This window comes from Bombina bombina, chromosome 5 (assembly GCF_027579735.1).
Source record: "Bombina bombina isolate aBomBom1 chromosome 5, aBomBom1.pri, whole genome shotgun sequence".
In the NCBI taxonomy this organism is placed as follows: Eukaryota; Metazoa; Chordata; class Amphibia; order Anura; family Bombinatoridae; genus Bombina; species Bombina bombina.
The window spans coordinates 126,866,396-126,880,197 of NC_069503.1; positions in this window are offsets into that span (position 1 = coordinate 126,866,396).

A 13,802-nucleotide genomic window follows, 5' to 3' on the forward strand; every position below is an offset into this window, starting at 1 on the left:
AAGTCTATACTCTCATTTGAGATATACTCAGATTCCTAGGAAATGTAATTATCTCTCATTTCAGTGTTAATACACGCTGAGCCACTACACAGATACCTAGACGTTGCGTCTGTATTGAAGATAGCAAGAGATGTTTCTTTAATTTTGTGTGAGGTAAAATCTATATGAGAATTTAAATTTTATTTTTAAATTGTCTGTAATTTTCATGTATTTAATATGTACCTCAGTACTGTATGAATGTACTAATATATGTAAGTCTAGGAGATATGTCTAATGCCTAGCACGACTATGATGTAAAATAAATAAATAACTGTATTTAAAATGTTTGACAAATTATATTTAGAAAATATAAAAGGTTCTAAATATGTCTGATACATAACTACAGGGAGTGTAGAATTATTAGGCAAATGAGTATTTTGACCACATCATCCTCTTTATGCATGTTGTCTTACTCCAAGCTGTATAGGCTCGAAAGCCTACTACCAAATAAGCATATTAGGTGATGTGCATCTCTGTAATGAGAAGGGGTGTGGTCTAATGACATCAACACCCTATATCAGGTGTGCATAATTATTAGGCAACTTCCTTTCCTTTGGCAAAATGGGTCAAAAGAAGGACTTGACAGGCTCAGAAAAGTCAAAAATAGTGAGATATCTTGCAGAGGGATGCAGCACTCTTAAAATTGCAAAGCTTCTGAAGCGTGATCATCGAACAATCAAGCGTTTCATTCAAAATAGTCAACAGGGTCGCAAGAAGCGTGCGGAAAAACCAAGGCGCAAAATAACTGCCCATGAACTGAGAAAAGTCAAGCGTGCAGCTGCCAAGATGCCACTTGCCACCAGTTTGGCCATATTTCAGAGCTGCAACATCACTGGAGTGCCCAAAAGCACAAGGTGTGCAATACTCAGAGACATGGCCAAGGTAAGAAAGGCTGAAAGACGACCACCACTGAACAAGACACACAAGCTGAAACGTCAAGACTGGGCCAAGAAATATTTCAAGACTGATTTTTCTAAGGTTTTATGGACTGATGAAATGAGAGTGAGTCTTGATGGGCCAGATGGATGGGCCCGTGGCTGGATTGGTAAAGGGCAGAGAGCTCCAGTCCAACTCAGACGCCAGCAAGGTGGAGTTGGAGTACTGGTTTGGGCTGGTATCATCAAAGATGAGCTTGTGGGGCCTTTTCGGGTTGAGGATGGAGTCCAGCTCAACTCCCAGTCCTACTGCCAGTTTCTGGAAGACACCTTCAAGCAGTGGTACAGGAAGAAGTCTGCATCCTTCAAGAAAAACATGATTTTCATGCAAGACAATGCTCCATCACACGCGTCCAAGTACTCCACAGCGTGGCTGGCAAGAAAGGGTATAAAAGAAGAAAATCTAATGACATGGCCTCCTTGTTCACCTGATCTGAACCCCATTGAGAACCTGTGGTCCATCATCAAATGTGAGATTTACAAGGAGGGAAAACAGTACACCTCTCTGAACAGTGTCTGGGAGGCTGTGGTTGCTGCTGCACGCAATGTTGATGGTGAACAGATCAAAACACTGACGGAATCCATGGATGGCAGGCTTTTGAGTGTCCTTGCAAAGAAAGGTGGCTATATTGGTCACTGATTTGTTTTTGGTTTGTTTTTGAATGTCAGAAATGTATATTTGTGAATGTTGAGATGTTATATTGGTTTCACTGGTAAAAATAAATAATTGAAATGGGTATATATTTGTTTTTTGTTAAGTTGCCTAATAATTATGCACAGTAATAGTCACCTGCACACACAGATATCCCCCTAAAATAGCTATAACTAAAACCAAACTAAAAACTACTTTAATGAGTTTTTTGGGTTCATTGAGAACATGGTTGTTGTTCAATAATAAAATTTAATCCTCAAAAATACAACTTGCCTAATAATTCTGCACTCCCTGTATATAACTAAATAATTTGTACTATGATTTATATCAGAATTATGTTTTTATGCACTCAAAATTAAAGAAATGTGTACTGAAGATGGAATAAGAAGGAAAAAAAAAATATATATATATATATACATATACACACACACACACAGAGAAAGTCCAGCACTCACTCACATGCTCTCGGCTAAGATTTAAAAGCAAAAATGGAAAGGTTAGTTACTGCATTTGGCCAAATGGGACAAGCCCAGGTACCACATCAAGGTCCTTTCCAATACCAAGGACCCTAAATCAGCCACACAATGCAAGCTCTCAAATCCAAACAAACTGGGAAGAGGGGAAGGGTGCACAGGCTTATGTAATCACCCTAGACATATACAAAACACGGAAAAGAACTGCACTCTCATACCGGACCGGGTACATATCTCATGACCCTGTAACATGCTTAGCCCTGGGTGCTCACAGGCACTCACAGGAAGCTGTGCTGTCCCCAGAGTCACAGGCAAGTAACCCTAGACCTGTCCAATTTTTTTTTCTTATTCCATCTTCAGTACACATTTCTTTAATTTTGAGTGCATAAAAACATAATTCTGATATAAATCATAGTACAAATTATATAGGTATGTATCAGTCATATTTAGAACCTTTTATATTTTCTAACTATAATTTGTCAAACATTTCAAATACAGTTATGACTAAGGAGTTAATCCCCAAAACGTTGCTGGTTTTAATGGGTCTACAATAAAGATTTTCATTATATGACCCCCACACCGTGCACTATTACAGTGGTGCTGTTTTCCCATTCCTTTATTTATTTTTGTTGATTATTGTATTATTGTTATTGATTATTAATATTCATAATTCCATTAATCAAAATACAGAACACGTTGGAGGTTACTGCTGAGATCATTATAAGTAATATTGTAACCTAATGTATAACAATAGCAAGTGTCATTGTCAGCTCTTTAGCCAAAGTCAGCTGCTGCTTGTGATTTCCATAGGATAGTGAGAAGTGTCACTGCTCCCGCACCTCCTCTTATATCCTCTAGCGCCCCCCTGGGGAGGCCCACCTAAGGTTTTGAAAAGCACTGCTCTATCTGAATCATGAAAGAAAAATTTAGGGTGTTGTGTCCCTTTAAAAATGTGTACAGCATTTCAATCCACGAATTACATGTGGTATGTATTGAATGCAAAACAAACACATTTGATTAAAAAGGTAAGTATTAACCAATAACTATACACATTTGTAAGAGATAGGGGGTGAGGTTCCTTTCTCATGGGGTGTGCCACACAATAAACTTGTATGGGGGCAGTCTAATGAAAATGACTGGTATCAAGGTTTAAAGGGACAGTCTAGTCAAAATTAAACTTTCATGATTCAGATAGGACAAAAAAATTATACACAATCTGCTAGATCTTATCAACAATATTGATGTACAAATGGTTAAAATACTCCCCTCTGTGTGTACCGCTGCCTTCTACCAGTCTCTCCCAAATATGACTGCTTAAAATTGTGGCTATATGGAATATAGAGGCGCAGGTATTTTCTTGTTTGATGCTCCAAAATTGCCTGAGAATGAAAGGACTTTATTTCTATGTGTGTAGATCAACACCACATAATTGATGCAGTATACTTACTCTGAAAAAGTTCAGAGTCCGGCTCCCTCTTGTGAGTATATGTAATATGTTGAGAAAAAGAACTTCTCAAATCCAATGTAACTGTGGATACAGAAAACGTACTCAAAATGTGGTATAATACTGATACAAAATGTGCAGTATACTTACTCCGATAAAATCGGAATCCGGCTCCTTATGCAATGTTCCCGCTGATGTGAATGAAAAAATCCAAAGGACAGCAAGCAAAAATTTGTATATAAAATACACATTTATTTTAAAACATGTCGCTATGGACAAAAAGATAAAAGCTCAAATAAAAAGCTCTACGCGTTTGAACGATATTCCGTCTTTCTCAGGAGCAGTAAAAAATGTGAGATGCTGCCTTTGGGTTTACACAGGTGCTTTTTATACAAAAGAAATCAGTCTTCCTTTTCCGGTATTACCGGAGCCAGATTCACAAATTTATTGAAACACCAATATCATCAGCCGATTTTTATATCAATAAATGTTCATATTATATATATGTGCCGAAAATGCACAGGGTCTAATTGTAATTTTACTTTATAAATCGGATGAAGATATTTAAAAATGTACCTTGCTTGTTTTAGACCAATCAGAATCATTTGAAAGCAAAAGTTCCCTTTCGAGTTCACAATAGGCATAAGTTCCAAAACAGGTCCGCTCCTGTATTGAGATCACATGTTGGGAAAAGAGCCAATCCTGGATGATGTTTAGTAGTCTTTACTTTTGTGTCCGATGCAGATGGATTTGCAGTCATACGTCAAGAGTAAAAACAATCCTGATTGGCGTTGCCGTAGTCTTTGTTTATGTATCCAGTGGCAATAGTTATTTTTAGAATTTGATCTGAAAATGATAGTGCAGATCACTAAAAGTTCATTTTTACAACCATTTATATTTAGGAACATTATTTGCAACTTCATTCAAAACTGTGTGTATTTCCTTTCGGAACTGTTATATTATTTGGCCTTTTTGATGTAATGATAAAATCGCTATGTGTTAGCAATTATTTTTTGAACATAGGAATCTAATTTTTTTTCATTTTAACATGAACAAAAATGATAATGATATAGGAAAATGTGTATATGAAAAATATATATAAAAAATGTGTATACAAAATGTATAAAAAATGTATATAAAAAATATATGAAAAATATGTAAAAGTATATGAAAAATGTATGTAAAAATTTAAAATAGAGTGAATAATGTAGCAATTAACATGTAAAAACAGAATTTATGCTTACCTGATAAATTACTTTCTCCTACGGTGTGTCCGGTCCACGGCGTCATCCATTACTTGTGGGAAATGTTCTCCCCCACAGGGAAAGGCAAGGAGAGCACACAGCAAGAGCTGTCCATATAGCTCCCCCTCTGGCTCCGCCCCCCAGTCATTCGACCGACGGTTAGGAGAAAAAGGAGAAACTATAGGGTGCCGTGGTGACTGTAGTGTATAAAGGAAAAAATTTCAACCTGATTAAAAAAAAACAAAAACAGGGCGGGCCGTGGACCGGACACACCGTTGGAGAAAGTAATTTATCAGGTAAGCATAAATTCTGTTTTCTCCAACATTGGTGTGTCCGGTCCACGGCGTCATCCATTACTTGTGGGAACCAATACCAAAGCTTTAGGACACGGATGAAGGGAGGGAGCAAATCAGGTTACCTAAACAGAAGGCACCACGGCTTGCAAAACCTTTCTCCCAAAAACAGCCTCCGAAGAAGCAAAAATATCAAATTTGTAGAATTTGGCAAAAGTGTGCAGAGAAGACCAAGTCGCTGCCTTACATATCTGGTCAACAGAAGCCTCGTTCTTATAGGCCCATGTGGAAGCCACAGCCCTAGTAGAGTGAGCTGTGATACGGTCAGGAGGCTGCTGTCCGGCAGTCTCATAAGCCAAGCGGATAATGCAACATCTAAATTGTGTAATAAACGTTCCTTCTTTGAAACTGGATTCGGACACAAAGAAGGAACAACTATTTCCTGGTTGACGTTCTTGTTGGAAACAACTTTTGGAAGAAAACCAGGCTTAGTACGCAAAACAACCTTATCTGAATGGAACACCAGATAGGGTGGATCACACTGCAAAGCAGATAATTCAGAAACTCTTCTAGCAGGAGAAATAGCAACCAAAAACAGAACTTTCCAAGATAGTAACTTAATATCTATGGAATGTAAAGGTTCAAACGGAACCCCTTGAAGAACTGAAAGAACTAAATTTAGACTCCAAGGAGGAGTCATGGGTCTGTAAACAGGCTTGATTCTAACCAAAGCCTGAGCAAAAGCTTGTACATCTGGCAAAGCTGCCAGTCGTTTGTGCAACAAGACGGATAATGCAGAAATCTGTCCTTTTAGAGAACTAGCTGACAATCCTTTATCCAAACCTTCTTGGAGAAAGGAAAGAATCTTTGCAATTTTAATCTTACTCCAGGAGAATCCTTTGGATTCACACCAACAGATATATTTTTTCCATATTTTATGGTAAATCTTTCTAGTCACAGGTTTTCTGGCTTGGACCAGAGTATCAATCACAGAATTTGAAAACCCACGCTTGGATAAAATCAAGCGTTCAATTTCCAAGCAGTCAGCTGCAGAGAAACTAGATTGGGATGTTCGAATGGACCTTGTACTAGAAGGTCCTGTCTCAAAGGTAGCTTCCATGGTGGAGCCGATGACATATTCACCAGGTCTGCATACCAAGTCCTGCGTGGCCACGCAGGAGCTATCAGAATCACTGAGGCCTTCTCCAGTTTGATCCTGGCTATGAGCCTGGGGAGGAGAGGAAACGGTGGAAACACATATGCTAGGTTGAACGACCAAGGCGCCACTAATGCATCCACTAGAGTCGCCTTGGGATCCCTGGATCTGGACCCGTAGCAAGGAATCTTGAAGTTCTGACGGGACGCCATTAGATCCATGTCTGGAATGCCCCATAATTGGGTTAACTGAGCAAAGACCTCCGGATGGAGTTCCCACTCCCCCGGATGGAAAGTCTGACGACTCAAATAGTCCGCCTCCCAGTTGTCTACTCCTGGGATGTGAATAGCAGATAGATGGCAGGAGTGATTCTCTGCCCATTGGATTATCTTGGTTACTTCATCGCTAGGGAACTCTTTGTTCCCCCCTGATGATTGATGTACGCAACAGTCGTTATGTTGTCCGACTGAAATCTTATGAACCTGGCTTCCGCTAGCTGAGGCCAAGCCAGGAGCGCATTGAATATAGCTCTTAGTTCCAAAATGTTTATCGGGAGAAGCGACTCTTCCCGCGACCATAGGCCCTGAGCTTTCAGAGAGTCCCAGACCGCGCCCCACCCCAAGAGGCTGGCGTCGGTCGTGACGATGACCCACTCCGGTCTGCGGAAACTCATTCCCTGAGACAGGTGATCCTGGGTCAACCACCAGAGAAGTGAGTCCCTGGTTACCTGGTCTACTTGAATTTGGGGAGACAAGTCTGTATAGTCCCCATTCCACTGATTGAGCATGCACAGCTGTAATGGTCTTAGATGAATTCGAGCAAAAGGAACCACAAACTCCTCGCCATCCCCGTGGTAGATGCTACTTGTTCAGAGCGGCAAGGAGAATGACTGGGGGGCGGAGCCAGAGGGGGAGCTATATGGACAGCTCTTGCTGTGTGCTCTCCTTGCCTTTCCCTGTGGGGGAGAACATTTCCCACAAGTAATGGATGACGCTGTGGACCGGACACACCAATGTTGGAGAAACAAAAGTGATAAAAATATATGGTAACAAATGATACCTTTTTATAGTACAATACAGAAATATTTCTAATAACACAGCATAGATCTCAAAGACTTATATAAAACTCATATGAAGGCCGCTACTCTAATGTCTATGTTTAATCCATGGTGGCCGTAAGTTTTTAGTGTGTGGATCCACCATAGTTCTCTTTTGTTTAATGCTTTTTCCATCTCACCTCCTCTCCAATGTAAGGAAACCTTTTTCAATGCCTATCCAGAATAAGTGATTTGTATTTTTATAGCATTGACAATTGTTGAAGTGAATGGGAACTCCATGATCATCCTTTTTCTCTATTTTATTTAAATGTTCAAGTATTCTTGTTTTTATAAATCGTGAGGTTTGGCCTAAATATTGTACCTTACATTCACATTGTAATAAATAGATTACATTCTTGGTCTTACAACTAATGAATTCCTTAATTGGATAGGTTTTACCTGTTACGGTTGAAGTGAATGTTTTGCGTGTCTTTTTTGTATAATTACATGCTTTGCAATGTCCGCACGTGTAAAAGCCTGTCAAGTTCGAGATCTGGATTGGTTTAGGTGGGTTCATTCCTTTAATAAGGGATGGTGCTAAAAAAAAATTAAAATTCATACCTTTCCTAAAGGTAATTGTTGGCTTATCTGGAATGATGGTTTTAAGATATTCATAATTTTAGAACTTTCCAATGTTTATTTATGATATGTTTTATCTGCTTATGACCACAGTTGAAGGTGGTAGTAAACCTTGGAAAATATGTATTGAACTGTTCTTGTTTAGTTGTATTTGATATTAGTGTTGTCCTGTCTCTATTGCCTACTTCTATTTTGTCCTGTTCTAATAGATGGCTCTCATATCCCTTTTCTTCAAATCTTTCTTTGATGATTTTAGATTGAGTATTGAAGTCAGTTATGGTATCACAATTTCTTCTCATTCGAAGAAATTGACTTTTAGGGACTGTTTTTAACCATATCGGGTGGTGGTCACTATCTTTCCTAATGAATGTATTTGTATCACATTTTTTGAAGTAGGTTTTGTTGTGTATATTACCTTCTGATGTGTATATAGTTAGATCTAAAAAAGTAATTTCCGTTTTATTGGTTTCAGGTGTCAATATTATATTCATGTTATTATCATTTAAGTGAGAAACAAAGGTGCTTATTGCATTTTCTCTATCATTCCAAATACACAAAATATCATCTATGTATCTCCGCCAGGACACCAGGCCCGCCTCAAAAACGCTGCTGGACCATACATAAGTATGTTCGAAGTGGTCCATGTATATATTAGCGTAACTTGGGGCCAACCTGGTGCCCATGGCGGTTCCACATACCTGCAAATAGTGTTTTCCATTGAACCAAAAGAAATTATGTCTCAAAATAAAATCTATTGATGTGATAATAAATTCCAAAAGGGCTGGTGATAGATCTGGGTCTTGTTTTAACTTCCATTCAATGGCTTCTATGCCTTTTTGATGATCGATAATGGAATATAAAGAAGTTACATCCATTGTCAGCCATGAATAACTTGATTCCCATTTTAAATCTTGTAATAAACTTAGTACTTGTTTAGTGTCTTTGAGATATGATTTAGCTGTTTGTGCATATGGTTGTAATAGATGATCTATAAAAGCTGAAAGATTACAGGTTAAGGAATCTATCCCACTGATAATTGGCCTACCTGGGGGTCTTATTGGATGTTTGTGAACTTTTGGGAGAAAGTAAAAAATTGGTGTTTTGGAATCTATTTTGTAAAGAAAAGCATATTCATCTTGGGAAATAATTTCCTTGTCTAAAGCTTGTGATAGTATTTTATTTAGTTCTGTCGTATACAGTTTTTTTGGATTTTCTTTTAGTATTGTGTAAGTATTGGTATCTGATAGTATTCTATTCGATTCTTCCGTATAATAACTGCAATCCATAATTACAATGCTTCCTCCTTTATCTGCCTCCTTTATGATTATATCTTGGCGTTTATTTAGGGCTTGGTAAATATCGTATTCTTCTTTGGTTAAATTTGAATATTTAGGTTTTGAATGTAATTCTTCTATGTCTTGGAGTAGTAATTTCAAATGAATTTTTGTGCATCAATAAAAAGTTGAAATGTATTTATACTTTGGGTTGGAATAAATTTTAGGCCTTTTGAAAGCACCTGTTGTTCTTTGTTAGTTAAAGTGGATGAGGAAATGTTATGTATACCTAATCTCTCTGGCACCTCCTTCTGTGTTTTTGTTCTTCCTCCTCTTCTCCCCCCCCCCCCCCCCCCGTATGATCCGGTGTTCTCTCTTTCTCTGGTTTGTTCTGTCTAAATATAATGGGGAATAGCGGTTGGGGTGAGCCCACCCTTGATAGTTGGGGGTGTGATGTGTCCCTGTTTTGTGTCTCTCCCGGTGTGTGTCTACTGGAAAAGGGTGAGTGAGATCTTGTCCAGTATTGTGATGTTTGGAATCATCTACATTTGTGGTGTGGTCATTATTAGACTCTATATTTTCTTTTCTATGTGCATTGGAATTTTGCTGTGCATAATTCCTGTGATCCTGATTATTGTTTCTATGATTCCAAGAGTTGTCACGTCTATAATTGTGATGTCCTCTTTCGTCATTCCTATTGTGATGTCCTCTCCCTTGATTCCCATTATAATTATTATATTGGTTTCGTGAATCATTCTTAACATTATAATGTTCTCTTTCATCATTCTTCTTAAAGTGATCCCTTTGTGAGGTTGTATAATGATTTCTCTCGTCATTTTTCCTATGATCAGAAAAATCCCTCTCTGCATAGTGATTAGTGTGATTCCTGTGATTAGAGTGCTCTTTTTCTCTTGTTAAGTGTAGTCAGTCCACGGGTCATCCAATACTTATGGAATATATCTCTTCCTAACAGGAAGCTGCAAGAGGATCACCCAGCAGAGCTTGCTACATAGCTCCTCCCCTCACATGTCGTCATATTCAGTCATTCTCTTGCAGCCTAACTAGATAGGTCGCTGTGAGAGGTCTGTGGTGTTTTTTAACTTAGTTTATTTCTACAATCAAAAGTTTGTTATTTTAAATGGCACCGGAGTGTGCTGTTTATTCTCAGGCAGCATTAGAAGAAGAATCTGCCTGCATTTTCTATGATCTTAGCAGACGTAACTAAGATCCACTGGCTGTTCTCATCTGAGGAGTGAGGTAACTTCAGAGAAGGGGAATAGCATGCAGGGTCCCCCTGCAAATGAGGTATGTGCAGTAATTATTTTTCTGAGGAATGGAATTGACTGAGAAAATACTGCTGATACCAATGTAAAGTAAGTTCAGCCTTAAATGCAGTGATAGCGACTGGTATTAGGCTGATGAGTGTGTGTACACTGAATGTATTTTTCTAAGGAATGGAATTGACTCTGAAAATACTGTTAATATTGAAATAATGTATGAGCCTTAACTGCAGTAAAAGCGACTGGTAGCAGGCTTATTAATAACAATTCATAACTTTTCAAATGTATGTTTAAAACGTTTACTGGCATGTTAATCGTTTTTTGTGAGGTACTTGGTGATAAAACTTATTGGGGCATGATTTTTACCACATGGCCATCTTTGTTTTCTGCATAGAAACAGTTTTCTGAGCTTCCCCACTGTTGTAATATGAGTGGGAGGGGCCTATTTTAGCGCAGTAAAAATTCAATCACAATCTGTCTACTTCATCCTCCATGATCCAGATCGTCTCTAGAGAGCTCAGGGGTCTTCAAAATTCAGTTTGAGGGAGGTAATCAGTCACAGCAGACCTGTGACATTGTGTTTTGACTGTGAGAAAAACGTTAATTATTAAATTGTTAATCCGTTTTTGGGTATTAAGGGGTTAATCATTCATTTGCTGGTGGGTGCAATCCTTTGCTACCTTAATACATTTACTGTGAAAAATTGGTTGCTATAACTATTTTGGTTCATTGTTATTTCAACTGTGACAGCTTTTTGTGCTTCTTAAAGGCACAGTAGCGTTTTTTATATTGCTTGTAAATTTATTTAGAAAAGTATTTCCAAGCTTGCTAGTCTCATTGCTAGTCTGTTTAAACATGTCTGACACAGATGAATCTCTTTGTTCACTATGTTTAAAGGCCAATGTGGAGCCCAATAGAAATTTATGTACTAATTGCATTGATGCTACTTTAAATAAAAGTCAATCTTTACATGTAAAGAAATTATCACCAGACAACGAGGGGGAAGTTATGCCGACTAACTCTCCTCACGTGTCAGTACCTTCGCCTCCCGCTCAGGAGGTGCGTGATTTTGTGGCGCCAAGTACATCAGGGAGGCCCTTACAAATCACTTTGCAAGACATGGCTACTGTTATGACAGAAGTATTATCTAAATTGCCAGAATTAAGAGGCAAGCGCGATAGCTCTGGGTTAAGGACAGAGCGCGCGGATGAGGTGAGAGCCATGTCAGATACTGCGTCACAGTTTGCAGAACGTGAAGACGGAGAGCTTCATTCTGTGGGTGACGGATCTGATCCAGGGAGACTGGATTCAGAGATTTCTAATTTTAAATTTAAGCTTGAGAACCTCCGCATATTGCTAGGGGAGGTATTAGCGGCTCTGAATGATTGTAACACGGTTGCAATTCCAGAAAAATTATGTAGGTTGGATAGATACTATGCGGTACCGGTGTGTACTGACGTGTTTCCTATACCTAAAAGGCTTACAGAGATTATTAGCAAGGAGTGGGATAGACCTGGTGTGCCCTTTTCCCCTCCTCCCATATTTAGGAAAATGTTTCCTATAGACGCCACCACACGAGACTTATGGCAGACGGTCCCTAAGGTGGAGGGAGCAGTTTCTACTTTAGCCAAGCGTACCACTATCCCGGTGGAGGATAGTTGTGCCTTTTCAGATCCAATGGATAAGAAATTAGAGGGTTACCTTAAGAAAATGTTTGTTCAACAAGGTTTTATCTTACAGCCCCTTGCATGCATTGCGCCTGTCACTGCTGCGGCGGCATTCTGGTTTGAGTCTCTGGAAGAGGCCATTCGCACAGCTCCATTGGATGAAATTATGAACAAGCTTAAAGCACTTAAGCTAGCTAATGCATTTGTTTCTGATGCCGTCGTACATTTAACCAAACTTACGGCTAAGAACTCCGGATTCGCCATCCAAGCGCACAGAGCGCTATGGCTTAAATCTTGGTCAGCTGACGTGACTTCTAAATCTAAATTGCTTAATATTCCTTTCAAAGGGCAGACCTTATTCGGGCCCGGCTTGAAAGAAATTATAGCTGACATTACGGGAGGTAAGGGCCATGCTCTACCTCAGGACAGGGCCAAATCAAAGGCCAAACAGTCTAATTTTCGTGCCTTTCGTAACTTCAAGGCTGGAGCAGCATCAACTTCCTCCGCTCCAAAACAGGAAGGAGCTGTTGCTCGTTACAGGCAGGGCTGGAAAGTTAACCAGTCCTGGAACAAGGGCAAGCAGGCCAAGAAACCTGCTGCTGCCCCCAAGACAGCATGAAGAGAGGGCCCCCTATCCGGAAACGGATCTAGTGGGGGGCAGACTTTCTCTCTTCGCCCAGGCTTGGGCAAGAGATGTCCAGGATCCCTGGGCGTTGGAGATCATATGTCAGGGATATCTCCTGGACTTCAAAACTTCTCCTCCACGAGGGAGATTTCATCTTTCAAGGTTATCAGCAAACCAAATAAAGAAAGAGGCGTTTCTACGCTGTGTACAAGACGTTTTACTAATGGGGGTGATCCACCCAGTTCCGCGGACGGAACACGGGCAGGGATTCTATTCAAATCTATTTGTGGTTCCCAAGAAAGAGGGAACCTTCAGACCAATCTTGGACTTAAAAATCCTAAACAAATTTCTAAGAGTTCCATCATTCAAAATGGAAACTATTCGAACCATCCTTCCCATGATCCAAGAGGGTCAGTACATGACCACAGTGGATTTAAAGGATGCCTACCTTCACATACCGATTCACAAGGATCATTATCGGTACCTAAGATTTGCTTTCCTAGACAGGCATTACCAGTTTGTAGCTCTTCCCTTCGGATTAGCTACGGCTCCAAGAATCTTTACAAAAGTTCTGGGCTCACTTCTGGCGGTACTAAGACCGCGAGGCATAGCGGTGACTCCGTACCTAGACGACATTCTGATACAAGCGTCAAGTTTTCAAACTGCCAAGTCTCATACAGAGATAGTTCTGGCATTTCTGAGGTCGCATGGGTGGAAGGTGAACGTGGAAAAGAGTTCTCTATTACCACTTACAAGAGTTCCCTTTCTAGGGACTCTTATAGATTCTGTAGAGATGAAAATTTACCTGACAGAGGCCAGGTTATCAAAACTTCTAAATGCTTGCCGTGTCCTTCATTCCATTCCACACCCGTCAGTAGCTCAGTGCATGTAAGTAATCGGCTTAATGGTAGCGGCAATGGACATAGTACCATTTGCGCGCCTGCATCTCAGACCGCTGCAATTGTGCATGCTAAGTCAGTGGAACGGGGATTACTCAGATTTGTCCCCCCTACTAAGTCTGGATCAAGAGACCAGAGATTCTCTT